Source organism: Athene noctua, chromosome 1 (assembly GCF_965140245.1).
Source record: "Athene noctua chromosome 1, bAthNoc1.hap1.1, whole genome shotgun sequence".
NCBI lineage: Eukaryota > Metazoa > Chordata > Aves > Strigiformes > Strigidae > Athene > Athene noctua.
Genome location: NC_134037.1, coordinates 164433151 through 164460580, shown reverse-complemented (window position 1 = coordinate 164460580; position 27430 = coordinate 164433151). Strand labels below are relative to the sequence as shown.

The following is a 27430-nucleotide window of genomic DNA, read 5'->3' as shown; positions in this document are numbered from 1 at the left end:
AGCAACCACACTTCTAAAAACCTAAAAATTAAAGTGCAAAAAACATTACATCTCTCTGAAGATGCTTCATCATCCTCCTCCATTTCTGTTTTTTGTATTTGTCTGGGTATCAATCCAATGGTGAGATTTTGCAAACAGGGACAATTTTGTTACATATGAGCACAGTAGAAAGCCAGTTCAGCTCAATCTAGATGCAGCAAAGTAGTAAGACTTTTTTTTAAAACTATATTATTTTATAAACATAACAATGTACGCAAGTTACATACTTCGTTCGTATAATAGTTACTAATTTAAAGCACGTAGAGTTAAAAGATTTTATCCAATTGTATTCAGTGCAAGTTTACAAAGTGTTAAAGGCAACTATCAGACATCTTTAAAGAAAGGCCACATTTACACTCCAATTTTTCTTTAAGCATATATGAATAATATATGCTTATTCCTTAACAAATTTAAATAAAGAGTTTTCAGAAAATCAACAATAGCACACCCAATATCTTGAATTAAAAGTCTGCCAGGGAGGTTTTTACTTTTTATACTTCACTAATTTAAAAACTTTGTATATAGATTTAGTTTCCTCATTCATTACCACTGTATTGTAAGATTCAGTATGGCACCTTTTGCAGATTAATCATTAAAAAGTTCTAGAAGATTTTCCTCTGTGAAGAGGTTATGTTGCAATTTCTGAAATCATACTCATGAACTACCAAAGAAATCTCTGCATATCTCATGACTACATACACTGTTGTCAGAGATGAACATAATTCAGGTCACTGACCTTCGGTAAATACAGGCAGGCCTGTTGCTAGCAACATAAATACTTACTTAGAAGTGAAAATATTTATTTATTTACTAGAAAAATTATCCTGAGGTACACACCATGAAAATGAGGTTATTAACATACCATTATTAACATATAATAGATCTAGGCATATATAAATCTATATGATAGCAATTTCTTAAGCTGTTGTTATTCTGCATCTCAACAGCCTTTTCTTGGAACTACACAGAGACAACCAATGATGTTGCATGATGTAAGACACAGGGCAAAAGATTTACCAAATACACCAGATTCGGTGCCTTATTCAAAATATTGCATAATAAAATGTGAAGTCCAACCAATACTTCTGAAATGTAAAATAAATCTCATAAGGTACTAGTAATTGTCAACTTCCAGAACTAGTTCCCAGAGAGACATGATTGAGGAATTCCAAAATCATTATTTTTACATCACACAGCACATGCTATGTGCGCTGTTACTAGGTAAAATCCTGTGTGTTTAGATGTACAAATTAACATGTATCTGAAAACCAAACACACAGAAAGGTGTATTTACTGCTTCTGTTCTATTTAGGACCAACAGATGTGATGTTATATATAAAAGTAATCCATAAGAAGAAAAAAAAAAAAAAGACTAATTTGTATATCCAGTGTACAAAGCAGAACCCAGTACATCATCTCACATTATTTCACCCACAAAATCACACACATAAAATAAAAACAGTATGGTTTCAGCATGAAAACTCAACATACCCATCCACTTTTATGGTCACCTGCATGTTTCTATACCTGACAGCCAATATACTGAGTATTAAGCAAAATACAAGTAATTCATGATCAGCATCACATTTAGCATGTTCCCAAAGAAGTCACAGATCCCTGTCTCCAGGTTTAAGTGCTCTGGATTATGGAAAACCTATTAGCTAAATGTTTTCACTGAAATAGTAACTACATTATGACTATTTTTAGGTTTTAAAAGTCTTAATTCAGCAAGAAAATATACTTTAGTTTAGTTTGCATATTCAACAGAACTATGAGCAGTCACCTTCATGCTAGTTTACCTCATGCTTAAGAAAGGGAACGTTAAAATTCTGGGAAGAGCACATTTTTGTACATGATTAGTTTCCAAGTTAGGGTGAAAAGACAACAATGAAAATTGACTTCACCGATATACGATTCATCCTAAGAGCTTGTATTATGCTTTGTGCTCCCAGTGAGTTTTAAATGCACACTGCTAAACTAGAAGACTATGCTAGTTTCTAGATCAGTATTTGTGAGATGCTTATGAAACATCCACATCTAAAATGAAACAGTCTACCATCATTTTTCTTGTACACTGTAAAATTATTTTCAGTGTTCCAAGAAGCATTAGTTCCTCTAAAAAGAATATACTGTGAAAGACTAGTTTCCCTCTTATGCTAAATTTACAACACGTGATGCAAGAACCCATCCTTTAAGTGTGAAAGCATGTACAAGCAGCTTTACTGAAATCACAAAGTTTCTCACCCAAATTCAAACCTGGCAAAGGCAAAACTACAGTTGCAGTAGAGCAAGAATTTCTTTTCAGCAGGAGTACTGCTTAAGCAGTCTGTATCCTTTCCACCACTAGCTGCTTGGCTGAGACAGTGCTACTATTACAGGAACACTCAGCAAACTGCACTGTGGAACTGACCCAGGTGGAAAAACAGGGAGCGGGAGAAAAAAAAGACCACTATTTTTTATGCCATATCAGTCCTCTGATCTGGTCCACTATAGATGCACAGCAGTCTGGCAGTAGGAACAGAGAGCTGGGCCAAAAAGGGGCTGCTTAGGCCAGTACTGGTGTCAAAATACTAAGCATGGAAGCACACCTGATTTTATCATAGAAGGACCTACACTGGTGCTATACCAGTACTAACTCAGTAAGACTTCAAGTGCAATCTGAATCTCTGAAATACCTGATTTACAACATACAATTTTTTAAACCTATCCTTTTTATGAAAAGAAATGCATAACTTCTAAAAAAATGTACTGTTTTCCTTGTACACGAAGGAACTGAACAGTGTAAATGTTATACTTGACCTATAGAGCCAGACAACTTGGGATTTGTTTTATAAATATTTATTTCTTTAAGTGAACCCCAGAATAAAGCCTATGGTTTTAGAAATAATTAAACTAACACAATTTAGGAGGTGGAATTTAAAAAAAAAAATAATTAAGAGGGAAAAAAAGCCCCACACACTAATATAAAAGTTGAAATACTTGATTTTTTTTAGATAATTTGCATATGTTTACTTTGTTACTCATTGACTAAAAATATTAATTTTAGAAGCACAAACTTAAAACAATTTTCAGTATATTGACCATATAAGGAACCACAAATTAGAGGGAGGAGTGGCATTTTTTTTCCACCTGCTTAACAGTGTCAAGCAAAACAGATATGGCTACATTTTAACTCTTTTGGAACAGCGAAGTCAGGCCGTTGTATTTACCCTCCCTCAACCAAAAGAAGCAAAGAGATGCTACAGCAGGAGTTGCCCATCCCCCAAAACATTAGTTAAACTATTCAAAACTGCTGGATGGCACTGAACTCTTATAACCAAGTACTTCGTTCTGTACTGTTTAATGGCTTCACTGAGTACAACTGCGATTACTAAAGAGTCCTATTTACATGATTCTTGAAAATAATTCTACATCAAATTCACGTAAGCATGAAGACAACAGAATTCCAGGAAAACAAAGGTTAATTATGAAATCCATATATTTTTAATTATTTCAGTTGTCTTACAAAAGCAGATGAATGTAATAAGCTAACTCTTTTTCATGTTAACACATGCATCCTACCTATGATTTCCTTAAAATGTGACATCTGATAAGCAAGGATTTAATTCCCTTTTTTAGAAATAGAGACATTTTCATTAGTATGTGAAACATGAACTAAACAGTAGTATGTGAGTAAAATCTATTTCGAAATAGATCCATGAGGGCTGTAAACAGGTTTATCTAGAGTACTGTGTTTGAAATGCTTTTCAGAGATGAGATTTTTCTATAGATGTCCTCAGAAAGATTGATCAATTCATTTACAAAAACTGTTTCTGTTCCTTGTGGTTAGGAAAAGCACTTTAAAAATGCAAAGCAAAACATATGCCACATTGCATTCATCAGTTTAGAACTTTAGACCTAAAAGTCTCAAAAGAGTATAACCTTTCCACTTCTCCCTGGTTTGTGGTTTTTTTTTTTTTTTCCCAACCATAAAGCTAGCAAGCAAACAAAGAATTAAAGGAACACCTAAAATTTCCACAGAATGTGGCCAAACATCACTCAATTTACAAATCTTTACTACAGTCTTAATATTACTACAGTTTACTATTCTTCCAATTCAGTGGTCACTACCTACTACTTCCATTCTTTGTTGTACCCTCTATTTACAAAACAGACCCTCTCCTTCTCAGAGACCAGGCAAGAGAGGGTACTCAGAAACAACTACTTCAACTTATTAATCCTAAACTAGAGTTGGGACAGCACTTGTAGAGCTCTCCAGACAAGCAATGTGCACTGAAAAGCCTCTCAAAACCTGCAGGAGTTCAGACACAAATCATACATATGCACAGATACACACACACGCGCGCAACACTACATACATACAGGAGGTAAGGGCAGTTGTTCACCCCTATGAATACAGGCTATTTTAACTGCAATGTCTTTATACTGATGAAAACATAAAATCTTAGTTTTCAACAGGTGAAAACAACAGTTTCTGTCCAAAAGGTTGCTGAAACAGCTATTAAAAAAGAGGAATTCAAAGAAATGGAAGAAAATAAAATGGGCATCTGAATGGTACAGTGTTTTCACAGCTGCCAGAGTTTTATACAAAATATTATGACACATTCAAGAAAATTCAACTTCACCAAATTCACGTTACTGGGTTTTGACATTATTACTGTTTCCTTGTTTTAACTGTTTGCTTTTTCTTTTCCCTTTTTAATTCTGCCCTGAAGCATGACAAATTCCATATCATGCTGCAATGTACATGTAACAGGAACCAGAAATTAATAAATTAATAGGTTATCATTATGTTTCAGTAAACACTACTGTAACAGAGTTCATCAAAACCAGACAGCATGTAATATCTTACTCAGACAAAGTCCATTACAAAAATACTTCATATACTTCTACAGATTCCTGGGAAATTATCTGTGGAGCTGCTATCATATGTCTAAATGAAATAAGACTACACTATTTCAACTTTGGCAGCAGATAGTTCTGACGTTACTTTCAAAGACGATCTAAAGTTACATATTTCAAGTACATTTATGGCAACCTGATGTTCATTGCCCTGATACAGTAGCACCTTCAATCTTGAAGGCTTCCAAAATATTTTAATACATGGAGATATGCACACCTATAGTCTTCCAAATTAAAAACCAGAACAAATCAAGCAACCACACACAACCGTAAACTGCTGGCTAGCTCCATAAATAGATGGTGCTTATTTCTAAGACTTTGGGCAAGTGGCTTGTTTCAAGTCACACATTGATTTGTGTGCCTTTTTAAATACTTTTTAACTTTTTCAAGCACACCATGAACTAACTGCTGTTTAACTGATTCCCATATGACAGCTCCCGTTGACAATGGCAAGGCAACAATCTACCTTTGCCTTTCAATATTCTGGAGATTTCAACTGGACAAGAATATGCATAGGTACTCTCTGGTCATATGTTAACCATATGCCTGGGTCTTAAACCAGTCTTCGCCCCATAAATCCCCACACCTTCTGTGTGTATAGTAGGTATATAGCAGGTATACTTCCAATATGAAAAGTGACAATGGAGAATTACCACTGATACCCTTTCTACTTTAACATGATAAATCAGATTTAGCTGCTCAAACTTCAGTTTAGGCTGAAAGACTGAAAGCTTGTCTACTTCTGCCTTGTATCCAAAGAAACTAACTGAAAATATCTAGTTCTCAAACATCAGAGTTTTCCTTAATGCATCTATCAGACTTCACCCACAGACAGCTTTTCTGGGGACAGTTGTTCAGAGATGTTTCTGAGCCACTGCATCTGAAAGGAGCATAAAAAGGAAGACATCTCTTCAGTTACAAATACATACTTTTATCATCCTAGAAATCCTGCAGAACTCAATGTAAACCTTCTAAAAAAAATTATCTAGCCCTTAAAAATCAGTCAATGAGCTAGCCAAATCATACAGTCTTTCCAACAAGACTTCAGCCACAACAACATTCTGATGGTAACTCACCCATGACTAAGAAAAAATACTAAAATTACTATATATAGAGCACAGTCATGTAAGAAGCCTGCCATGGAAGACAGCCTCTGCTCTAGGCTTTCTCCTTTTTTACTTCTCTCAGGGAAATACACAAGACACAGTCTGTCTTATCATCAGGTGATGATTTTTATGCAGGCAAGTTATATTTTAGGCAAGTTCTCAGGCTTCACATTTACATTAAAATAGTCAAACTCAGTACTTCAGAAATAGGGTACACACTGCCTCTCCAGAAAGGCAAAGGGAAGAGTCTGTTTTAGTAGGTTGACAGCAGCAACCAAAGCAGTTTTGGCTTACAAATGGCTGTTCCTAAAAGTAACTCTAAACACACTCTTCAAAGTGGAAGGATACCCTCCTTCTCTATTTGCACAACTCAAAGCCCCAGTGCATTATTTATCTTTTTCTACATATCCCAAGTGTAGTACTAAAATGGGAGTATGGAATAGCCATGCAAGTGTAGCAAATGAGGACATAACCACAACTTGAGTTTGCTTACAGAACTCAGATTTGCCTTTTAACTAGATCTACCAAGTTAAAAGGCGCTTGAATGGAATTTTAATATTACTTCTAGGATTTTAGAATACTGACAAAGTAACCGAGGCTCTAAGCTAACAGATGGGAAAGAGAAGCTAAAAGTTGTTTAAAGAAGGAGAGGAGGAATCCCTTATTTCCAAAACTATGTATACCACAACTGTTCTTCCAGCTCTTTTGAACTTGGAAACCCAAAACCAAGCTCCAGCTTATGCCAGACATGTCAGTACAGAAACACCATGTTTAAAAATCTTGTTCAACATGCTTTCAAAGACCAGTTCATACGAAGTTCAGTAGCTTTGAAAATTGACAAGTGGTCAAGTTCAGGCTCCATGACAACCAGATGCATTCAAAATTGATGATGAATAAACTGAGTTATTTCATTAAAATAAGAATTCTCAGGCTGCAGTTCCCCAAAAGCCAAAGCTGATTTAGATTCAGCTGCTGTGTTCCCACCTGCATCCCTCCTTGCTCTCAACTACTAGTGCAGGCCCATCTCTTGCACCACGTCTGGCACCTGACCCAGTCTCACTGAGTCTGTTCTGCAATTTACTATGATGTAAAATATTCATCTTTTTTGATCAGTTTTCTGCTGACTCTGCACAGCTCCAGAGCCCAAGTCTGACTTTCAGCTTAAAAATCTACACAGTAAATAAGAACCTAATTGTTCTTCTTAGCACATGCATATAGCTAACACATTTATATTCTGCATTAACACTACTGGGTCACAAAGAACTTCATTTGTATTTTTGTGCAGTCTTTGATGTTCTGGACCTTTGAAACTGATAGTTCCTCAGGACCAAGAGCCCAAAAACTTACTGATATATAAGTGAGGCAGCCATGCTCTAGGACTGCGCTGGGGTAATAAACAGGGCATTGTGCTCATGGAGGGAGAACCTCACAGCGTTAAGTGTTGTGTGACACAATAAAATGGTCATCCTCACCTAAAAAGCTCACTACCTAAACAGATCACATTTGTCCACAGAAAGACAAAAGTAGAGAGCTCACAACTATCTATAATAAGGTTTGCTGTATAGGCTAAGAATACAGTACAAGAGAAGAGCAACCCAGCTAAAAGTATTGCCCATAGTTCTTGCCAAACTGCCACAGAGCACCTTGAAGATGACAGTTAACATCTGGTTTCATATCGATAGTAGTAGACCCCACCTCTACTTCAGGAACACAAGTGAAATGTTTACAGGCTTTTTTTCTATATATAGCTTGTGTTTGTCATAATAGCCTACATAAATAAATTTGAAGAAATAAATTTAATCAGGCATGCCAACTACAAACTTCTCTGATGTTGAAAAGCAAAATGAACAAAAAAAGACTTTTCACCACATCCAGCATCCAAAATCCAGCATCCTTACCATTCAACTCTCAATGTCCCAGCCTAAGTATTTATATAGATTTCTATGATATGCTTTAAGTTCTAATTCAGGCTCAGGTTGACCAATGTAACAGCAGTAGAGAAATCTGAATTCTAAAGCAAAAATAATTTTGTCTTGGATTACTGCAGCAATCACATAGGAAACATTATTTCTGTTATCTTAGGAGATCCCAATTTAGAGGAGCTAAGGAAATGCACTGTTTTCAAAATTCAAAACACCTCTAGCATAAGCACAATACCTCTTTTTTTTGAGTTTCACTTACTACATACACTCAAACACATTTCAAAAACTATCACTATTTTTATTTCAACATATGAATTAACAAATGCAAAGACAAACTTACCAAATTTATCAGATTAAGTCCTTCAGAAAATTAACTTAATTTCACTATCAAAAAAAATGAGCTTTAAAGCCCCTTGACAAATAACTGAAGAGTAAAGAGAATATATCTCTCTGATACAAAGTATTCTGTTCCATCTATACTCTCCCACACTCTCTCCACTTTATTTGCATATCATTCCTAACTTCATGGTTGTCCTACATTTTCATAATTCACATAATATCTTTCCACCGAAAAAATAAAACATTATCCATGAGCCATTTCCTGTAAAATGCATAAGCACTGATTAAATCCCAGAAAGTTTCTTTTTCCTCTTCCCTTAAAGTAAGCACACTAATCACTGGATTAGAGAGTCACATTTCCTTTTCTCTCCCCTCTGTCCCGTGATTCTTTGGTTCTTTTTTGTACAATGGCACAGATTACATGGGACTCAAGGGCAGCTGCCAAGAACATCTGAAAAGCCGGGTGATCTAGGTATTCTCACTGCAACTGAACAACGTGAGTTCGGTTCCCTCCATCTGAGGAGCACACTGAACCGTCACAGCAGCAGCCCTCTGTCCTTCCCAACTCTCCAGTGCACAGCGGGCACCCTTCCTTGCAAAGCTTCAGCGTCCACAGTGAATATACAGTAAAATAATCAACTTAATGACCCAATTAAAAACTGTTCTTATCTTTGTTAGGTTAATTTCATGCCAGTTTAGTAAACTGAAATGGCTCGGCAAATGGTAAGAAAAACATAAAGCTAGAACAAAAAGGTTAACAGGCCAAAGAAGATGCTAGCTCAGTTTATGCCACAAAACGTAACTTCCCACCAAGCATGATTTCACTAACTGACCAAACTCAGGGCTACTACTTACAAGAAAATAGGAAGTCACAGACAAGACTCATCTTCCTGGCACTACTCCCCCTCATGATGAAACACTTTAGGTAGCTAAATTGGCAGTAAAGTTTTTACCTTTATTTAAATCAGTAGGTTTCTGTGCTTAGCTTCTTAAGATGGCCCAACATGGAAAAGTAAAGCAAAAACATAAATGAAGAGAACTTGCAAGTATGCTTAACCAAAGGAGAAAGCGGACAGAGACAGTCTCTTGTGATCCAATTTAGGCTGCTGTCAAACAGCCATGTCATGTTCCCCTGCAATATCCAGGCACCAGAGGCAGGGGTGAAACGCTGGGGTTTCAACCCCAAGCCCCAAATTAAGGTTGACATATGGGTGATTCCCACAGCCCTTCACAAAGGGGGGGTGAGTTTGCCTTTAGGCTTCTCTCCAGGGTGCGGCTGGCCTTGCAGGGAGAGCCATTGGGTAAATGAGCCCAAGGTGTCCTGCATTAAGTAAACAAAGGTCAGGTGTCCCACTTAGGGATAAAAGCTGGGACCACTTGCAGGAAGGGGAGTGTCTGTCTGTGAGGTGGGTGCACTGTGCAGAGTTCCCTGTTGGGGAAGGACCTCCTGCCTCCCTGGGACTGGGCTCCAGTCAGGTCTGGCTTTTGTAAATACAGGCTGTGTAGAGATTCAGTATGTGGCTTCCTTGGTCTTATGTATTTAGCTTGTTAACTCAAGTTGCCTCCTCACCCTTCTATGGGAAACTGCATTTCACCATTTATTCCCCCTATTGTTGGTCATGGGGTGTCATTGTTGGGGTCAGTGGGATTGATGTCAGTTATGTATAATCTGACTGACTTGTTTGTACCCCCAGTGCTCACCCATGTACTGACCCTTTTGTATCAAATACAATTTGGTTATTGGTTCATCTTTATGCTAGGCCTAATAATTGGCAAAACAAGGGGTTGTAATGATGAGGGCTACAAGTCCATCTGGGGCCCTAGCTTAATTCCTCTCTGTCTCGTAAACCATCTTTGAAGGAGGAAACTACTGTAACTCTTGTATCATGCTCATGAGGTAATCTCCAATACAACACAAGGCATGCCAAAACTATGGTAAAGAAAAGTCTCCAAAGTAAATCAACAAAAAATGCACAAATAGGTTTCGACGTTCTTTGTTCCTCCAACGTAGTAAATAAATACATGATTAAGTAAAGATTCCACATTTTCCTCTCATCATTCACTCCAGAACTACAGCCCTAACACTTCTCAGAATATAGATCAGCCAGCTCCAAAAATTTTTAACAAAATATGAATCATCCTAACAGAGTATTTTTTAACTTAACATAATTCAACATGGTTTTAAGTTCCATCTGTAGTTCATTTACCATGGCCTTATTCCCTGGTTAAGGAACCACTGACCTAGAAAACTCTCATTGAAGAAGGATATAAATTAATGAACTTCAGTAAATTTTCATATAATCTAGTGATGAAGTCAAAACACCTTCTTTTTCAGATTTAAAACTCTGAGGTCTTGTTTTATTATCTTGCTGGCCGCCATCCCTGCCATTAAACATAATATTAAAGCAAATCTTGGTATATCCCAAGATACACCAAGATACTACTTGGAAGTAGTAGGCTGTAAAATTTTACTGAGTTTTAAATGGTATTATAATCCATCAAGAAGAATTCAAACACCCTACTCAAGTCATATATGCATGTGAATGCATGCACACACAAGGAAAAGAGCCATTACAGACAGTGGGTCCATATCAATCAATAAAATCTTTACTGGGGCACTTTTATTATCACATTGATTAGAGATTTCATCAAACATTCATGGCAGTTCTATGCCTCTACAAAATACAGTTACAGGTAGCTCACTGGAGATACCAAAACACTTGTTCTGCCAGACAAAACCACTGCCCTTTGGGCTGTAAATTTAGGAAAAAAATAAAAAACAAAATCCTGGACAAAAACCCCACACCATGAAGCCCAGAACATAGTCATCATAATTTAATATGACCTTCTACACAACTCTTTTAGACTTTCATCCATTAATTCCTCATCAAGCATTCATCAATGTATGGAGTACTCCACAAAAATCACTGAAAAGCCTTCAAAGACTAAGAAACCATGACAGACTTTCATCAAGCAGAATGGATTGCCAAACACCATTAAAACGGTATTATTTTCTGCTTATAAATGTAGAAGACAGTAACTTTCTGGTGTGGAAGTTTTTATGAATGTAAAGAGGTTGCAGATACCCTGCCATAAGGTAACTCAATCCAAATTTGACAGCTCTTGAGTTCAAATTCACAATCACTTTTAAAACAAGTTATATTTTGTCAGCTTATCATCAGTAACTGACCACATACATACCTACCTACACCCCCCCCCCCCCCCCCCCCTTTAGCCCACAACAAATGTGAGAGACTTTGCTTTCACTCATACAACAGAATAAGAAGGTTGTACTAAAGGTTTTAAAGAACTCAGGACAATACGACTTTTTTTTTTTTTTTTTAAATTTAAATAACTGTGTTATATTCTGGTCCTGAATGTGTAGTCTCTCAACTTGGGATAATGGTCTTTTGAAACCCTTTTTCAGTACAGTCACTACGGAGATATATGGAATTCATTTCTGAATATTCTCTGATGGCAGTCATAAGAAAAAGTCTAAAAGACATCTCTCATCAAGATAAAGCCCAGGAAAATTAACAGAGGCCTTTCAGACTAATTTTGTCTAACTAGACTTTTATGGGGACAAACAGCGAACCTTTAAGACAGTTTCTGTGAACTTCACCAATTCCAGCATCCAAATACCGGGTATACGCTGATCAACTGAATGCTGGGTTATTTGTCATTTGTTCAAGAAGCAGACATTGCACTAAAACTTTGACAAAATTACTGTTTAGGTAATTCTAGGACATGCTAAGGTTATATAACTTTCTGATTATTTAAGAGTATCTCTGCCAGCATCATAAGTTGCTAGGGTTCTGACCAGAGGAGTTTGGTTTCCTGTAGCATTTTTTTTCCTGATAAAAATTCCTAAAATTATTTTAATAAGGCAGGTTGCAGGAAGGAAATGAGGACAAATTAAAAAAAAAAAAAAATTAAAAAGGCTTTTAAATCCTGACCTTACAGACCTCCAAACAGTACTCAAGATCACCATGTCTGAGGTATCCAGGAAATAAAGGGGCAAGAAAATCTTCAGTGTCTCACTGAAGTCCTTGCAGACTACCAAGAATAGCTTGCTAAGTGGAAAGACTCCAAAACAAAGCCACTTTTCCAGTAGATTTTTTTCTTTAATCTTCTATGAATGTTACTGAACTGGTGTATTTCATGCAATGATGTGCTGTCTTTTTAAGAAAAAATTATGTGAAAAGAAAACTTTTGACATAGACCTGCTCTTCTTCCCATTTTGTGAGAGAGCTCAATAAGAAGGTCATGAGTGTGATCTGACACACTCTGTGGATGATGCCAGCAGAGGTATCCTTAGGAGGAATACAGTTCTTCCAGACACATCTGAAACAGGAGAGCAACGTATGAGATCGCAGAGGCACAGAAAAAGGGGTAAGAAAAGCAAAATTCAGAGCTCCTACCAGGTACACCAAATGGACTGACTGCAGCCTAACAGACTCATCTCTGTAGCCCTTCATACAACCAGTTTCCAGTGCAAGGCAAAAAGGAAACACTGAACATAATAGAATCATGAAGATGATCACAACAGAGAACTCTTGTCTCAGTTCATAAAACCTACACTACACTGACAGCTTCATTTCCAATATAAGTTAGGAAAAGAAAAGAAAGCTATGTTTAATGGATTCAAAACTGGAACTGCCCTCTTCCCAACACTTTTTTTTTTTTTTTTTTAAACAAGAAAGCACCACCTTTGGAAATAAGCCACAACTCCACACTCCTAATTTCAGACATTACTTGAACTAAACATAAAGTAGACTTAACAGCTCCAGAGCTTAAGAGAAAGAGACATCTATGGAGCTCAGTAGTGCTACACCAAATCTATCTGAGGGAAGATGGATCCCCACATGGATCTAGCAGCTAAGGTCAAATCTCCTTTTTGCTCAGAGAGATTTTTATTCAAAATACTTCAAGTTAGCTTCATACTGGATTTACAGGAATTACTAGAAAGTAAGGAGACATTCATGTGTTTAGGAAAGAGCCAGGGACATGCTAACCTGTGCAGATTATATCTGCCACAGACACTGCCTGAAAACACTGAGCAGTCTTTCTCCTTTTCCTGAAGGGCTCAAGATGGATGCCCTGAAGGGCAACAAAGACAGCCAACATGAGAAGTTCTGAAATGCAGAATAGTCAACCCAAAGCAAGTTAGGGAAAAAAAGATACAAGGCTTTAGGAAAAGTGGAATGGATTGCTGAAGAAGGTGATAGGAAGGGAGAAACACAGGCACTACACATCAAAGTAGCTAAACCATTATTTGATTAAGGAACATGAACTACTGCTAGAAACAAACAATGCCATGTTGTTTATCACAAGCCAAAAGTCTTTAGCCATGAAAAAAAAACCCATGCATAAAACAAGCGTGATGAACGAAGTTTATGGAAGAGCAGACTAGAACAAGACCCAAAGCAGAAGAGAAAATTGATGGGTTTATTTGTTTTTTAAAACAAATGAGACAAGCCACTGATGAGATATAGAATTTATGAGTAATACTTTTATTTACTAACCAAGAAGGAATGGAGTGAACATTTCCAAAGACAACTATTGTAATTCAGAACAGTGTCTGCCCTATTAGCATGTACATCCTGATAGCAAGCTGCTTGATAAACTGACCTAGAACAGCTGGCCTAACGAAACAAAAACCTGCAAGCTCAGAGAGTGATATGTTTAAGTGCACTCTCATATAAGAATGCAAATGTAAGATGTTGTCTATCGCATTTTGTTTGGAAAAAGCACGCTTTGCAAGGTATTTAAGGTGCTCCTGCCTTCAGTCCACCCAACAGCTTAGAGAAGGAGATGGGCAGAAAAATACTTTTGCTTTTTTCCTGCTATAAAGAGCAAACATATTGTCCAGTCTTCCACATTTTTATTTGAAGTCACTTTGGATTATAAAAATATGGATGGATACTAAAATATAGATGGATTCAGATACTAAGGAATCAGCACTCCTGTCTCCTGTCTACTTTCCCAACTGAGAGGTAAATAGTTATCAAGAAAGTTTAAACAACATGAACAAAAATATTATGTATCTGAATACATGGAAGTGAAACAACAGCGTAATCCCAGCAGCTCTGGTCACTTATTTAAGAGGACAAGCAAGCATGGAATTTCCAAAAGAATTGTTTGTTAACATAACGCATCCAGCCAGTGGTTGTGTTAAAATCAAGCTATCAAGAGAAACACTTTTTCACGTCTCCTTTGTATAACAGGAATAAGGAAACTAAGCATCTTTGCTCTGCAACTTAGCTTCTGGTATCAATAAGTTATGTTCAGATCTTACCGAGAAAGCTGAAAAAGACCTTTAGTTAGAACATTAACTTTAGAAACTTCAATTCGTCTCTCAGTTTGTCCAAAGAAGAACAATATCTATTTTGTATGCACATATCTATTTTAAGGCAATATAGAATTCAAGTAAGAATTTCAGAAGTGCATAAGATTGAAAAGAAATCTATATATTGTATTGTTTTGTGGTAAAGTGGGGGGGGGGGGGGGGGGGGGGACGGGACAGTGACACAACAGCAAATTTAAAACTTTGGGTTTCTTAATAGTCTTTACAACATGGGATATTTTTTTTCCCCTCAAAAGCACTGTTCTTACAGGGGGGAAGAGAAAGTAAGAACTGAGGAAGAACAAGCAGGATAAAACACAGCAAGCAAGAGACAAAAAAAAAGGCTGAGAGAGCACTAGAAAGGACATGGGAGAAAAGGTTGAGAGAGCACTAGAAAGGACATGGGAGAAAAGGTTGAGAGAGCACTAGAAAGGACATGGGAGAAAAAGGGCATGAGCTGAAGTTAGAAAATTGTAAAAAAGAACGAGTGAGAATGAGGAAGAACTAGAGGAAGAGCACAAGAAAACAGATGCATCAGGAGTAAAAAACAAGGTTAGACAGCAAACAGGAAAGTAGGAGAGTTAGAGAACTTGTCATCAAGTAGGGCTGCGGTAGCGCCTTATAAAGAGTGCACACAAGCAGGACAGCATCAGAGTGGGACCATTAGAGAAGTATCAAGCAGGGAAGTCTGAGATAGCAAGCAAAAGTCTGAGAGGCAGAGCAAGGGAGGGGGGAGACAGAGACTGACAAGAAAGTGATTTACTACATGAGGGGTGGCAAAAATTCCTCAGAGTGATGTTCTCCATTAAGTAACAGTGCTATCGGAGCCTGTTAACCAACCCCTGCCTCTTCTAGGCACCCTGTTCCTGTCCACCCACACAACCCATTCCATTATCTTGTCAAATGTCTGAGCAGCAGCACCATGTACTGGGTCTAGGAACCGATCTGACTGAAAAGTAACCTGATTCTCCACCCCCACACACACCCAAATGTTATATATATAAAATTATATATTTCAGCCAACTCAATTCCCAAGTCTGATTCGCTGGTTGGTCTTACAAACAGCTGTGCCAACACAAAGCAGGTGGGAACAAGCAGCCAGAATCTGGAGAGGAGGGGAGCTGTTTAAGTGGTAATTGCTTTCAAAGATCTCCTTGTTGCACACTTTGCCTTAGAACAACTCTTTCCACGATTTCCCTCAAAGTGCTTCAGTGTCCCTACTTCTTGCAGCATGAACTTCACATCAGTTTGTTAATACTTATGCTGTAAAACAAACCCACATAATGTCATCAGATTAAACACCATGCATGTCCCATACCCCTCGTAGATGCGATACCAAAACAAAGAATTGTTGCTTTTCAACTTTTTGCTTCTTTTTTATCATTTATTTCAAATTTGGCATAGATACAGTTTGGGGGAGAGCAAGGTAATTTTCACTAGCCTCAGGAAACATATACAGAATTGGTGGGTGGAAAGAGGAAATGGTTTAGGGTAGAAGGAAAGGGGGGAGAAAACCAATGTTGCTTGTGTTTTTCTCTGAGCACCTTTGCTGTGCTGTCCTTCAGCATTCTTTCAGCACTGTAACTAAGTACCACACTATGGTTTTAACTCATGCTAGAAAATGAAACTGATTTGGATGAAAAAAAGATAATGAAGTCTTCTCAAATTTCCCCCAAATTTAAGAAGGCATAGTAGCAGAAGACTTACAGTTTCAATCGTTACCATCAGCTTCTATCAGTTTGTTCCCTTCACTGCCACAACTACCAATGTCTCAAAACTCTGACAAGTTTGATCAGCTAAAATTAGAACACAAACTATTATTGTAGAAGAGTCACATTTCATTTATTTGGCCAATCTTCCCTCATGAAAGTCAACCAAACTCAAGCATACAGAAGTGTGGTTTACACACCCAGTCTACACTTGCACAGGTAACCCATTGTTACCCAGTCAGTTCACTCAAGTGGTTGACCCGTCAGATTGAGAACCCAGCCCTGCCAGATCATGTAGGAGAGGTGGGAGCTTCTGTACTAATGACAAGGAGATGTTTCAATCATACAAACTGGGCAAATACCATATGTGGCTCCTTCTCCTTCCATGTGAAAAAAAAGTTTTATAAATGTCAATAAATCACAGACTAAGCTAAGAAGTGTTTAAGGCAGGCCTGATGCAAAATACATAAGAGGACAGAATTGTGTAACACAATCTTTACTTACACAGTCAAATGCTGTTTTATTCATTGAACAGATGCTTATCATGTACATCAGGAGGATAGCACATAGAAACAAAGCTATGTAGTAAATGCCAGCTATAGCATAAATGGAGTGTTTCAGTAAATAGTATCATCAGTTATTTACCAAAATTGAGGTATGTGTATAAAATAGGGAAAGAGGTTGTAAGCAAAAAATGATTTTTTTTTTTTTTTTTTTTTTTTTTGAAGACAAGCAAAATCCCTTTGGGAAAAATGAGTATGAACTCTAATTCCCCCCAATTTCCAAACAAATCCCAAATTCCTTGAGCAGACCTCTATCTGGATATGCTGAGTCACTCTCCAACCTTAAGAGACTGCTTCTCTGAGTTACAAAGCACTTGGAATACAAACTCACGTCAAATGCAACTGCAAATACATAGCATCCTGATATTAAGACATTAAGACACCTAAACCCTTAACCTCAGCTCCACCCGTTGTGTCACTGTGTAACTTTGGGCAAGTCACTTTACCTTTTTTGCTTTCATTCCCCTTGCTAAAAAGCAGCTTAGTAACATGTATTTTATCTCCTGTTAGCAAAGCAAAAACTGCTGTGTATGGAAAGCAACATGAAGTGCTGTACAAAATACCTAAAATCTCTGAAATCCCTCTCCCCACCCCAAAAAGCAGGAACTCGGTGTCTTCAGTCAGGCTGCCAACAAGCAAGATATATAAATGTTTCTAGGTTTGGTGTAGGGTTTTTTCTATACATTGGACCCTAATCACTGAAAAACATTTCTCTTCCACAACATGCTGAAAGGATCTGTTAGAGTTTGCTAGATTCGGATACTAAAATGTTACATCTGTGCACAAGCCCATGAGAAAGTCACAAGCCTGAGACTAAGTGCAAGGTCTGGACAGTGTGCAATTATTAACAATTTGTACCTAAAAAATATTAATATATTTACTGCATGATGAAAGATAGTTTGCACCACCAAAAGCAAGAAATAATTTCCCATTTTTGTCAGGTGTTTTGAGTGCTTGACTTAGTTTGGGAATTCTTATGGAAATAAATAACAAAGTCCAATGCAACGCTACAGAGGTACTCAAGATTAAAATATAAGGAGAAAAGCCATGCTTACAACATATGGAATATAATGCATACCTGTTTTCTCAAATACATAAATAAACTGGCACTGTCAAGTTGGGAGCTCATACGTTTCAGAACATACATAATGACTAACACAACTTAGAAATTGTATTCTGGGCTGGCTGTATGCTTGCTAAAAATGTATCTTGAGCTTCCGTCTCACCTCAAACGAATCCTATAATAGAAAATACCAACAGAAAATTTTTCAAATATGGAGATCTAAAAATTAAACTCTTCATCCCATATTCAAACTACTGTATAGAAGTAAGTGCATATTCTGACATTGCAATAAAGACACATTATAACACTCAAAATCTTAACAAAGAGTGAGGCCAACAGTATGACAAAATACTGTTTTAGCTATGTAGACTTAAGCTGGTACTTTTGACATTAAAAAAAATAGTGATACAGACATACAAAATGATGAATAACATAGAAAAGGTCAATTAAGTCCTCTCTCTCTCATAACACACTTTGGAAATACATACTGAAGGGCAACAAATGTGAACTAAGGAAATCCTTTTCACACATAAAAGAATTATTTACTGATCTCAATCAGAACATGTCCCTGATGAAATTTTTAAAAAATTACATTGGACAGAATAGGGGGGGAGGGGAAAAAAAAAAAAACAAACACCCCAAACCAAACACTCCCATGCTTCAGAATGCGAGTCTACCATGAACTTCTGGGTACTAGAAAAATATTTAATGACATGAACTACTCCGGTTTGGTGTTTCTTTTATCTTAAAACGTTTTTTTAGTAAGCATTTAGAAAGCTTATGGAGGATTTTTTTTTTTTCTGCTACTAAATAAAAGCCCCACACCCTACAAATACTGAGTCTATATGCACAGAAGTCATGGATACAGACTGATCATAGGTCACCCGTCATCCCTAATGTTTCCAAACGCAAAGCACCACATGCATACACTGGCAGAGCTTCAGAAGACCTCTTAAAAATGTCAGTTTGTCACATATGTACATTCCTTCTCTTCACATACAAAACACTGAGCTGAATGTCCCTGCATATCACTACATACATTCTACTTTTATATTTTGCTTCCATTAGAACAGTAGCTAAACTGAAGCAAATGTATCTAAAATTATCTCTGTTCAATTAGAGAAGTAGCATTTTTATAAATTGTGCAGAAGAGAGAATGGTTTCAAAACACAATACTTGAACCTTGTGAACTATAGGCAGAACTTGTTTTCTCATTTCTTGAAATAACTGGATGCTGGTTAACAACATCTAGCAGAAAACCAGGATGATATACCTGCTTTATCCAGGTACACAACTATTTCTTTGCATTATAAGAAGAGAAAAAAAAATCAAAATTTTTTAAGCTACACTTCAAAACAGAGAACTCAAGATACCACAAATAACTTGGCCTACGTGTTTTCCTTGCTTTATTAACTTCTGTAGGAAATTAAACGGAAATATTTTAGCAAAAACTTATATTTTAGTTTACTGCAATTGTCTGGCAGTATGTAAATTAAGTAAAGAGGCACTAGGTATTACTAGAAATAGTCTCCAGTTCTAATGGTTCCTTACTCAAGAAAAACATTACATAAGTTTCTAGTCCACATCACGTGAAGCAAATCCAACTTTGATTTAAGAATGACAAAAGTTGTCAGTGTTATCATTATCCACTAAGGCAAGGCGACCAAGCACTTCGTACTCCAACAATCTGTTTCCACATGTGCAACTGGATTTCTCAAGGTTTCAAAACTAAGCTCATAAAGTTTTAAAATGTCCATGCTGTGAACATGACTCTGGTTAATTTAACTCCGTAGAGATGCGTAAATGAATGTTTTGATGGGTAAAAAGATTGAAAGTAGACTCATGGATACTGTTAACTGCAAATCATGATTGCATGCTCTATAAAACACACAGGTGAAAATACCCCCAAACAAATCCTACAAAGACATGAGATAAACTCTCTTATAAGGACCACATCAGATGTCATTAATGATTTCCATTCACACCTCCAGATTATTAGTTTTGAGACCTTCTATCATTAAGCTTTTGTACAACAGACTATCAGACTACAGTAACTCAGAACCCTTTCTATTTACCGGAAGAAAAAACAAGCCACAAACATGTATGCATTTACACAATGTCATAACAAAAAAGCTACACAGGAGAACATTAGGAATGAATGGGTATGCATCTCAAAGTCATGAAATCCTGATTAAATGGAGAAATAATACTCCATGTTGTACAGTACAAAACAAAATGGAAATCAGATCCTAGCTAAGGTCTCCAAGTAGTACAACACGCAAAACTAAGCAATTTTTAACTAGGCCCTTATAATACAAACTTCAACTACAGTTTATAACACAGTATCATATATACTCTTTCCACTCAGCCTTCAACATAAATGAATCATTTATGATGCTGTCTCTAGTAGACATAGTTCACAGAAGACATTAACTCACTCAGAAACTAACTTTTTAAAACACAGTGTGTATTAAAAATAATGAACCATCAGGAAAAGTCTGAGGAGATAACAAGGGTCATTCAAAATGAAGCTGTAGTAACTACATAGTTAACTGACCTCTCCCAAAAACAGCACCTGCTAGTACTTCTGATTCTGGGGGAAAGAAAAGTGAAATCTAAGTTTGTGGCCTTAGCATATTCAGAACTTTACTTCAGCAAAAATCTGATTTCAGTGGGAAGACAGACAGATATGTGCCATCATGTTCACATTCAGCATCTGCAGTAATGCTCATTTCCTTGCAAAGGGCTTGCCATGAAAATCTCAACTTCTGAAGGCACACTATGACACTGACAAGAAAGTCACCCTAAATACAAAAGCACATAATTCTAAGCTTATGACCATCTGATCATGGCGAAAAATGTACATTCAGCTGTGTTATTCCACAACTATGAGCCAGTATTGGTAGTATTTATGAGTAACTTGTACAGACAGGTTTCATAAACTGCCAAGATCTTCGTGCAACAATCACTTCTTGTAACATTAACAAACACATCAATAAATTCCAAACACTAACTTAAAATTTTTAGCATGCCATTAACTTAATGCCTACTTATCTGCAAGTTAGAAAGAATAACAAGAAAGAAGACAGAATCAGACATGATCCAAAAAAGTTACTGAGCTTCCAGTATCAATCAGATTTTGAAAGGGGGCATTAGAAACTGATCTGTCTGTAATTATACACATAGCCTACATGTGTTTCATGTATAAGCACTGTTAAAACTGTATTTAGAACCCAAGAATATATATGGTTATACATTTATAAGTAGGAAAAAAGCTGTAGTTACAACTGGACAGACCAAACAGAGATCGGTGTAAGGAAATACATAGTGTTCAGGAAAATACAGAACTGAGTAAGTACTAACACATTAACTTCCCTACCTGACTGTATTTTTCCTCTTTTTACCCCTTCCTTCAATTTAAACAGTAAACGGACAGCATGGACACAAAACTGTTTCGTCTATAAAGGAAGCGAATGTGCTATGCACCAGTTGGGTCCTCAGTGACAGGTCCACTGGCAAAGTAAATGACAAGTTATTAGCAATTTGTGTAGTTCATAGGAACACAAATTAAGATTTGAGCACACATTGGTAAACAGGATTTTGAATAAATAAAAACATTTGCTACATGTGTTTGAAGCCAGGAAGCCAAAAAACCAATGAACGACAGGTTTTCAGGACATTAGGGTTTAAAAGTTTTACGGGCAAGTTTGATTTAATCATTTAAATGTATTTAACTATGATTGTGCCAACTAGTCATTCTACTAGTTCGATTTTTTTCAGTAACTCCTCAAAATTCACTCTAAATTTTTTCAATTATACTTTGAAAGAATAACTCTGCCACCAAAAATCAATTTGTACTTTTCCATTCCTCTCTTATTTCACCATCCAAACATATTAAAAAGAAACAGGAAACTTTTCAACACATAGATGTATTAATATATTATTAACTAGTCCTTTAACTGACTCAAAACAGTCTATTTTTATTTGTCTCTGAGGGAAAAGAAAAAGGGGGGAAAAAAAAGAAAAATAGAAGGTTTGGGAACTTTATGTAACACAAATTGAAAGCTTAGTTCCTCACAGCTAGAACAAAACTGACACTTAATGGAGTTAATTTCACTTTCATTTACTCTGTTTAACTTTCAGGTATTTAGTGCTCCTAAGACCCTGGAAACTTTGTAAGGAGTATGTTTACAAATAAGTGCTAGCTTATGTTATTTTAATTACAGAAACACTTTCATTGCTTTTAAGAAATGCTATATTCAGAGCTAAAATTAAACTGATTATGTCTTCATATGGGGTAACTGGAACAGCTACTACCTAGGCTCAGAGGCTCCAGAGTATTCACACTATACGAAGCAGAGCTGACTGGAAGCTATCTTCCACCATTTCCCCAGTCCTTCATTGGGTATTCTGCCTATAAATCATATGGACAGGACATTTTTGTAACGAACATGGGTATGGTAACATCAGTACCTTTCATATCATCTCCAACCTTTTCAAGGGTAGACAAACCCACCTATCCTTCAGAGACTGGAGAGGGAAAGGAAAAAAAAAGGTGGCGAGAGCAGGGGAAGTGAAAAAGGGGAAAGGAAACCTTATGAAGACAGTGAAGCTTGGCCTGTCTCATCACTATGTTCTTTCTAGTCAAAGAAGAGCCCCTTTCTTGATCTGTACTCTCAGACAAGTAAGCCATAATTAAGCATCAACAGATACTGGACAAGATGCATATATATGAGTATTAAGAGGAAAGGGAGTTAAACTCCAAATAAAGCTGCACTAAGTGTGAACTAGAGACCTATTCCAAAGTAATGAAATACACTTGTGCCAACAAAAGTAGTTATTTTTTCAGTCATGCTTGGAAAAAAGGGAATCAAACACAAATTTTACCTTTCTTCCCTATAAAGGAAAAAAGATAACCACTGGATATCAATGACAAACTCCTACATGAATTGTTGCATGCACCTATTGATTAGGTCACTGCAATTCTATTGCTACATTATGTCACCTCAAAAACAGAACACTAGATTACTGTACCTATAGAAAACATCCTTCTGGAAGTAACAATTGTTTCTAATTACCAAAAGTTTCTCCACTGTTTTCAAACCATCAACGGACTACAGTTCCCAAAACACTCCTCCTGAAGGACCCATGGAGGTGAGGAAGGAAAAGGAAAGTATTCCCCTTCTCAAAATGTCTTGTTTACTTTTTTCTCCACTCATAAGCTTACAAGAAAGGCATGTTTGCTCAGAAAGGTTTTTTTGTATTATTTCAAATCGTCTTAGAGAAAAAAAGAAGTCTCACGGCATAAACACATCAAGTCTTTTAGACTTCTTAAAGCCTGATTAGCAAAAAAGTTATTACATAAATTTTTTTAAAAGATGTTTTTTACCAAATTCTTACTAAAAAAAAAGAGATGAAACTGTAAACTTAACAAATAATCTATTGTACTCAGTTATAAAGACAAAAGCAGCAGTTCTCTGTAAATAATCCTATTCTACAACAACAGATCTATTTACAACAGGATTTCAGAAGTTATACAAGTCTCCTGTGCTCGTACAAAACAGGGATATCAGAAAGTTTTTTACTTCATGCTGGAGAATAATTCTCAAAATACCATTAAAAATTACCATAGAGAGGCTAAACATATACCAGTCTTCACTTCTTACTCAAAAACATAAGCTGTAACAACTTTCAACCTACAGTCCTGTACTCTGTGTTAAAAACACCTGAAATAAAGAGGTTTTAAGAGGAATGCTGAAAAGAGAAACTCATTATAGCAACAAAATTGCATCTTTGGTAAGAGTATGCCTTAGTCTTTGAATAGCCACTCAGTTCAGACAAAACTGTTAAAATGCTATCATAAGAAATAAAGGTACAGTTTTTCAGGTGTTTAATTAGTCTTTTTGCATACTACCACATGACCAGGTGGTACAGTTTCCAACATGTTAGCATAAACTAAAAGGGACTTTTTCACTTTATATGAAGGTGTTGACTAACTTGCACTAAAATGACAAAAATATCATGGGAAGACCATTAAAGCAAAGACAGGCATGTTTCTTTGAAAGGCCCTATAAGATTTTTTTTAAATGTAGTATATACGTCAGCAAATACATCCTAATTAAGTGTAGCTTTTAACATATAGAATAGGCACACAGTTTATACTAGACACAAGTCATGTTTTTCTACTTTGTTTAAACTATCAACCAGTTAGTTAGAAGTCATTTATGGTCATTATGTCTTAATTCCCAGTCTATGCAAAATCCACGTCCCTTAAAAATTTATAAGTTCCTGATGACTACCTCATTATTTTACACAAGTAAGAGAATGCTACCCATAAATTGACACTGAAATAGAGAACTCTTGGCTGCTATTAGGTAAAATTATCCTCATTGCAGCTTCTCTGTCACTGTCCAGCATGGGGGAGGGGATTCCAATGACAAGTTCTAAATCCACCCAAGTATTGATTCGGGAACTGTAACACTGCTGCTCATATAACAAACTGTCTTTCTTACCTATTTGCCTGGAAACAATATTAAACTATTGTCATATGTAAATGCATACACAATAATCTAACAGAAGGAATTACCCTCTTTTCCTGATTTAAGAAGACGTTGCTCTTTATTCATTTCAGAACAAAATACACTTGCTTTACTCAAAGAATACTCAAAAACCATGACTTAAACTCGGTAAGCTTCATAAACTTTGGCAGAATTTTTAATTCACAGCAGAAAATGTAAATTTAACACATCACACTCATGTTCTACTTCAGACTGCAAATAACAACACTCTAGTTCTAAATAATTCATATAAGCCAAAACCATGAAGCATAGCCTACAAAAGTAGTCTATATATATACACATACACACCAAGTTCACCAAATATATCTAGATAATGGTTAACAAATACTAGCTCACACTCAAGAGTTATTTTCAGTGTTATTATCCTAATTCTATAGGGTATAATTAATTTTCCAAAAATATCCAACCTACAGAGGTTGGGGGGAGGGGGGTGCAGAGAAAAAGAGAAAACAAGTTTACCAAAACTTTTTAGGGCTACAGGCTGTTCCAGTAAGTTAAACTATGCTTGGTTACAGGCAGGTAATTAAACACTACTACAAACAAAATGTTTGCCTATTTATCACCAGATATCATTGACATATTCTTCAGCTTCACACACACCTTTTCTTAAGGAAAGAAGAATGAAATACCAACACGATAATAAAACAAGTTGTTAACTTCTACTTATCTAGACCCCCCCCCATGTACTATATCCATGCAAGTGTGACTACATATATACCTACTGGCAAAAGTTAACAGCACACTCTCATTCGGATTAAAACAGTAGGTTGTCAAAAACATGCTTGTTGATTTATTTTGTAGTCAGATATTCTGTCTTTGTTAATTTTAAAGAACAATGAATGTTTATTTCCCCCAATGACTGTGGAGTAATAGGAGAACTAAGTAACAGCAGCAATCTAGACACATGATCAAAGAACCCCTACATTGTCTTTGGACAGACTAAACTGAAAACTTCAAAGCTGACAGAGATTCAAAAATGCACCAATTTCGAAATTGCAAATTACAGTACTTTTAATTGCGTTTTCTGATTTGGTGGTGGTGGGAGGGAATACCACTCCAGAGAAGGAGCACCCTATGTATCAGATGAGGTCTCCAATTTCTTCAGCAACACAAAGCTAAATTCCTAAAAGACTGCAGCCAGCTATTAAAATACAGAAGCGTCTGTCTGTGTCCCCGTGCCTATTCCAAGCGCTTCTCCCTCCTCTTCCCCACCCCACTTTCTCTCTCGCCCAGATGACAGTCATCTCACACAGGTACTGCTTCGACATCGGCCTCCAACTTCCCCACCTACCTACCTACCAACCGCACAAGTCCCTCACACGGGTGCGGACAGGGGCACCTAAAGCCTCCACCACAACAGGTGCCCGCTCAGCTGACGGTTCAACTCCTGACGCCCTCCCCACCGCCCTCTCCCCGCTCCAGACTGGGGCGAGACCTCGCACCCGCCCACCGCAGGGCGTTGCGCATAAGAGCGAGAGGATCCCGGCGAGCTCCCTTCCTCCACCGCCGGTCCTGCGGCCCTCCTCGCCGCTCCACTTCCCAACCCGCCAGCGACAGCCTCTCCCGGACGCCGAAGGGAGAAGGGCCGCAGAGGCCGCAGCCGCCGCTGCCCCCCAGCCATGCCCGGCCTGCCCCAGAAGGGGGCGGCGGTAGGAAGAGCGGGGAAGAAGGCCAGGTCCAGAGCCCGGTGCGGGTGCCGGCTCTGCCAGCTCCGGCCCGGGGCTCGGCGGGCCCCTGCGCTCTTCCCACCTCCTCTCTCTAAGATGGCAGCGGAGCTGCCCCCTGCGCTGCGCCCCCCTCGACCGCGCCGGGCCGGGAGGTGGCACCAGCTCGTCCCGCTGCGCAGCTCCCCGCCACCGGCTGAGGCGTCTCACTTACCCGTGTGGGGGGCGACGGGCCCAGCGCTGTGAACCGGCTTCTCCCGGTTGAGGCCTCTTCCCTCGGGCGGCGGGCGCGGGCAGGGCGAGGAGCGAGCGCTTCCCCCGGCCTCGGCCAGGGGCCCCGGCGCGGCAGCGCCTCCTTCTTGTGCGCTCCGCAGTCCGGCCGCCCCGCCGCGCTCGGGCCCGCACGGCTGGCGGCGGTGCCGGTGCCGCTCGGGGCGCGGAGGGCACCGGCCCCGGGGTCTGTCCGCTGCGCGCCTTCCTCTCTGGGCGGCGAAGACGGGCTGTGTGTGGGGGGGGGCCCGGCCCGGCCCGGCGGGCGGATCCGCGGCGCTTCCTGGCCGGGCTGGATTTTCTATCGCTCACAAAATGGCGCGCGTTCCAAACCTGCGCAGCGCCCGGCGGCGGCAACGGCAGGGCCCGGCCTCACCTCGGCTCGGCGCGGCGGCGGCCTGAGCCCCGGCCAGGCAGCGCGGGGACAGCGGCGGGCGGGCGGGGGGAGGAGGAGGAGGAGGGGGTGGGGGGGAAGCGCAGCGCCGTACCGAGCCCCCGGGAACTCCTCGCTCCCTCCCTCCCTCCCTCCCTCCCTCCCTCCTTCCCTCCCCCGCCTGCCAGCCTCTACCTCCTCCCCCTCCCTCCCTCCCTCCCCGCTCCTCCTTCCCCCTCCCTCGCGAACCGGCTTCACCAGGGCGCTGTGCCGCGCCGCGCCGCACCGCTGCTGTTGCTGCCGCCGCCGCCCCGAGCCTCTCCTCGTCCGCGACCGCGCGGGACCAACTTCTCGCGTGTCCCCGCCGGACACCCTCGGGGGGACAGTTTTTTGAGGGTGTTCTTTCGTTTTCTTGTGCGCTAATGTCTGTCGGGGTGGAGGTGGGAAGGAGGAGGGGAAGAAAAAAAAATAAAACCCACGATTCAGGCGGGAAGAGGGTTTTTTTTAAAAAAAAAAAAAAAAGCGCTAACTGACAAAATGGCGACGGGGCGAGCCT

At 38.7% G+C, this 27430-nt stretch overlaps 1 protein-coding gene across 1 annotated transcript in view; it reads right to left on the bottom strand.

Annotated features, from left to right (window-relative positions):
* Positions 1 to 26956, bottom strand: part of DYRK1A (dual specificity tyrosine phosphorylation regulated kinase 1A) — an 86702-nt gene extending 59746 nt beyond the window's left edge. Inside the window, exon 1 of the mRNA XM_074903773.1 lies at positions 26446 to 26956. The gene's annotated coding sequence lies outside the window, so the exon portion shown is untranslated. The remainder of the gene's footprint in view (positions 1 to 26445) is intronic.
* Between the last annotated feature and the right edge of the window lie 474 nt (positions 26957 to 27430).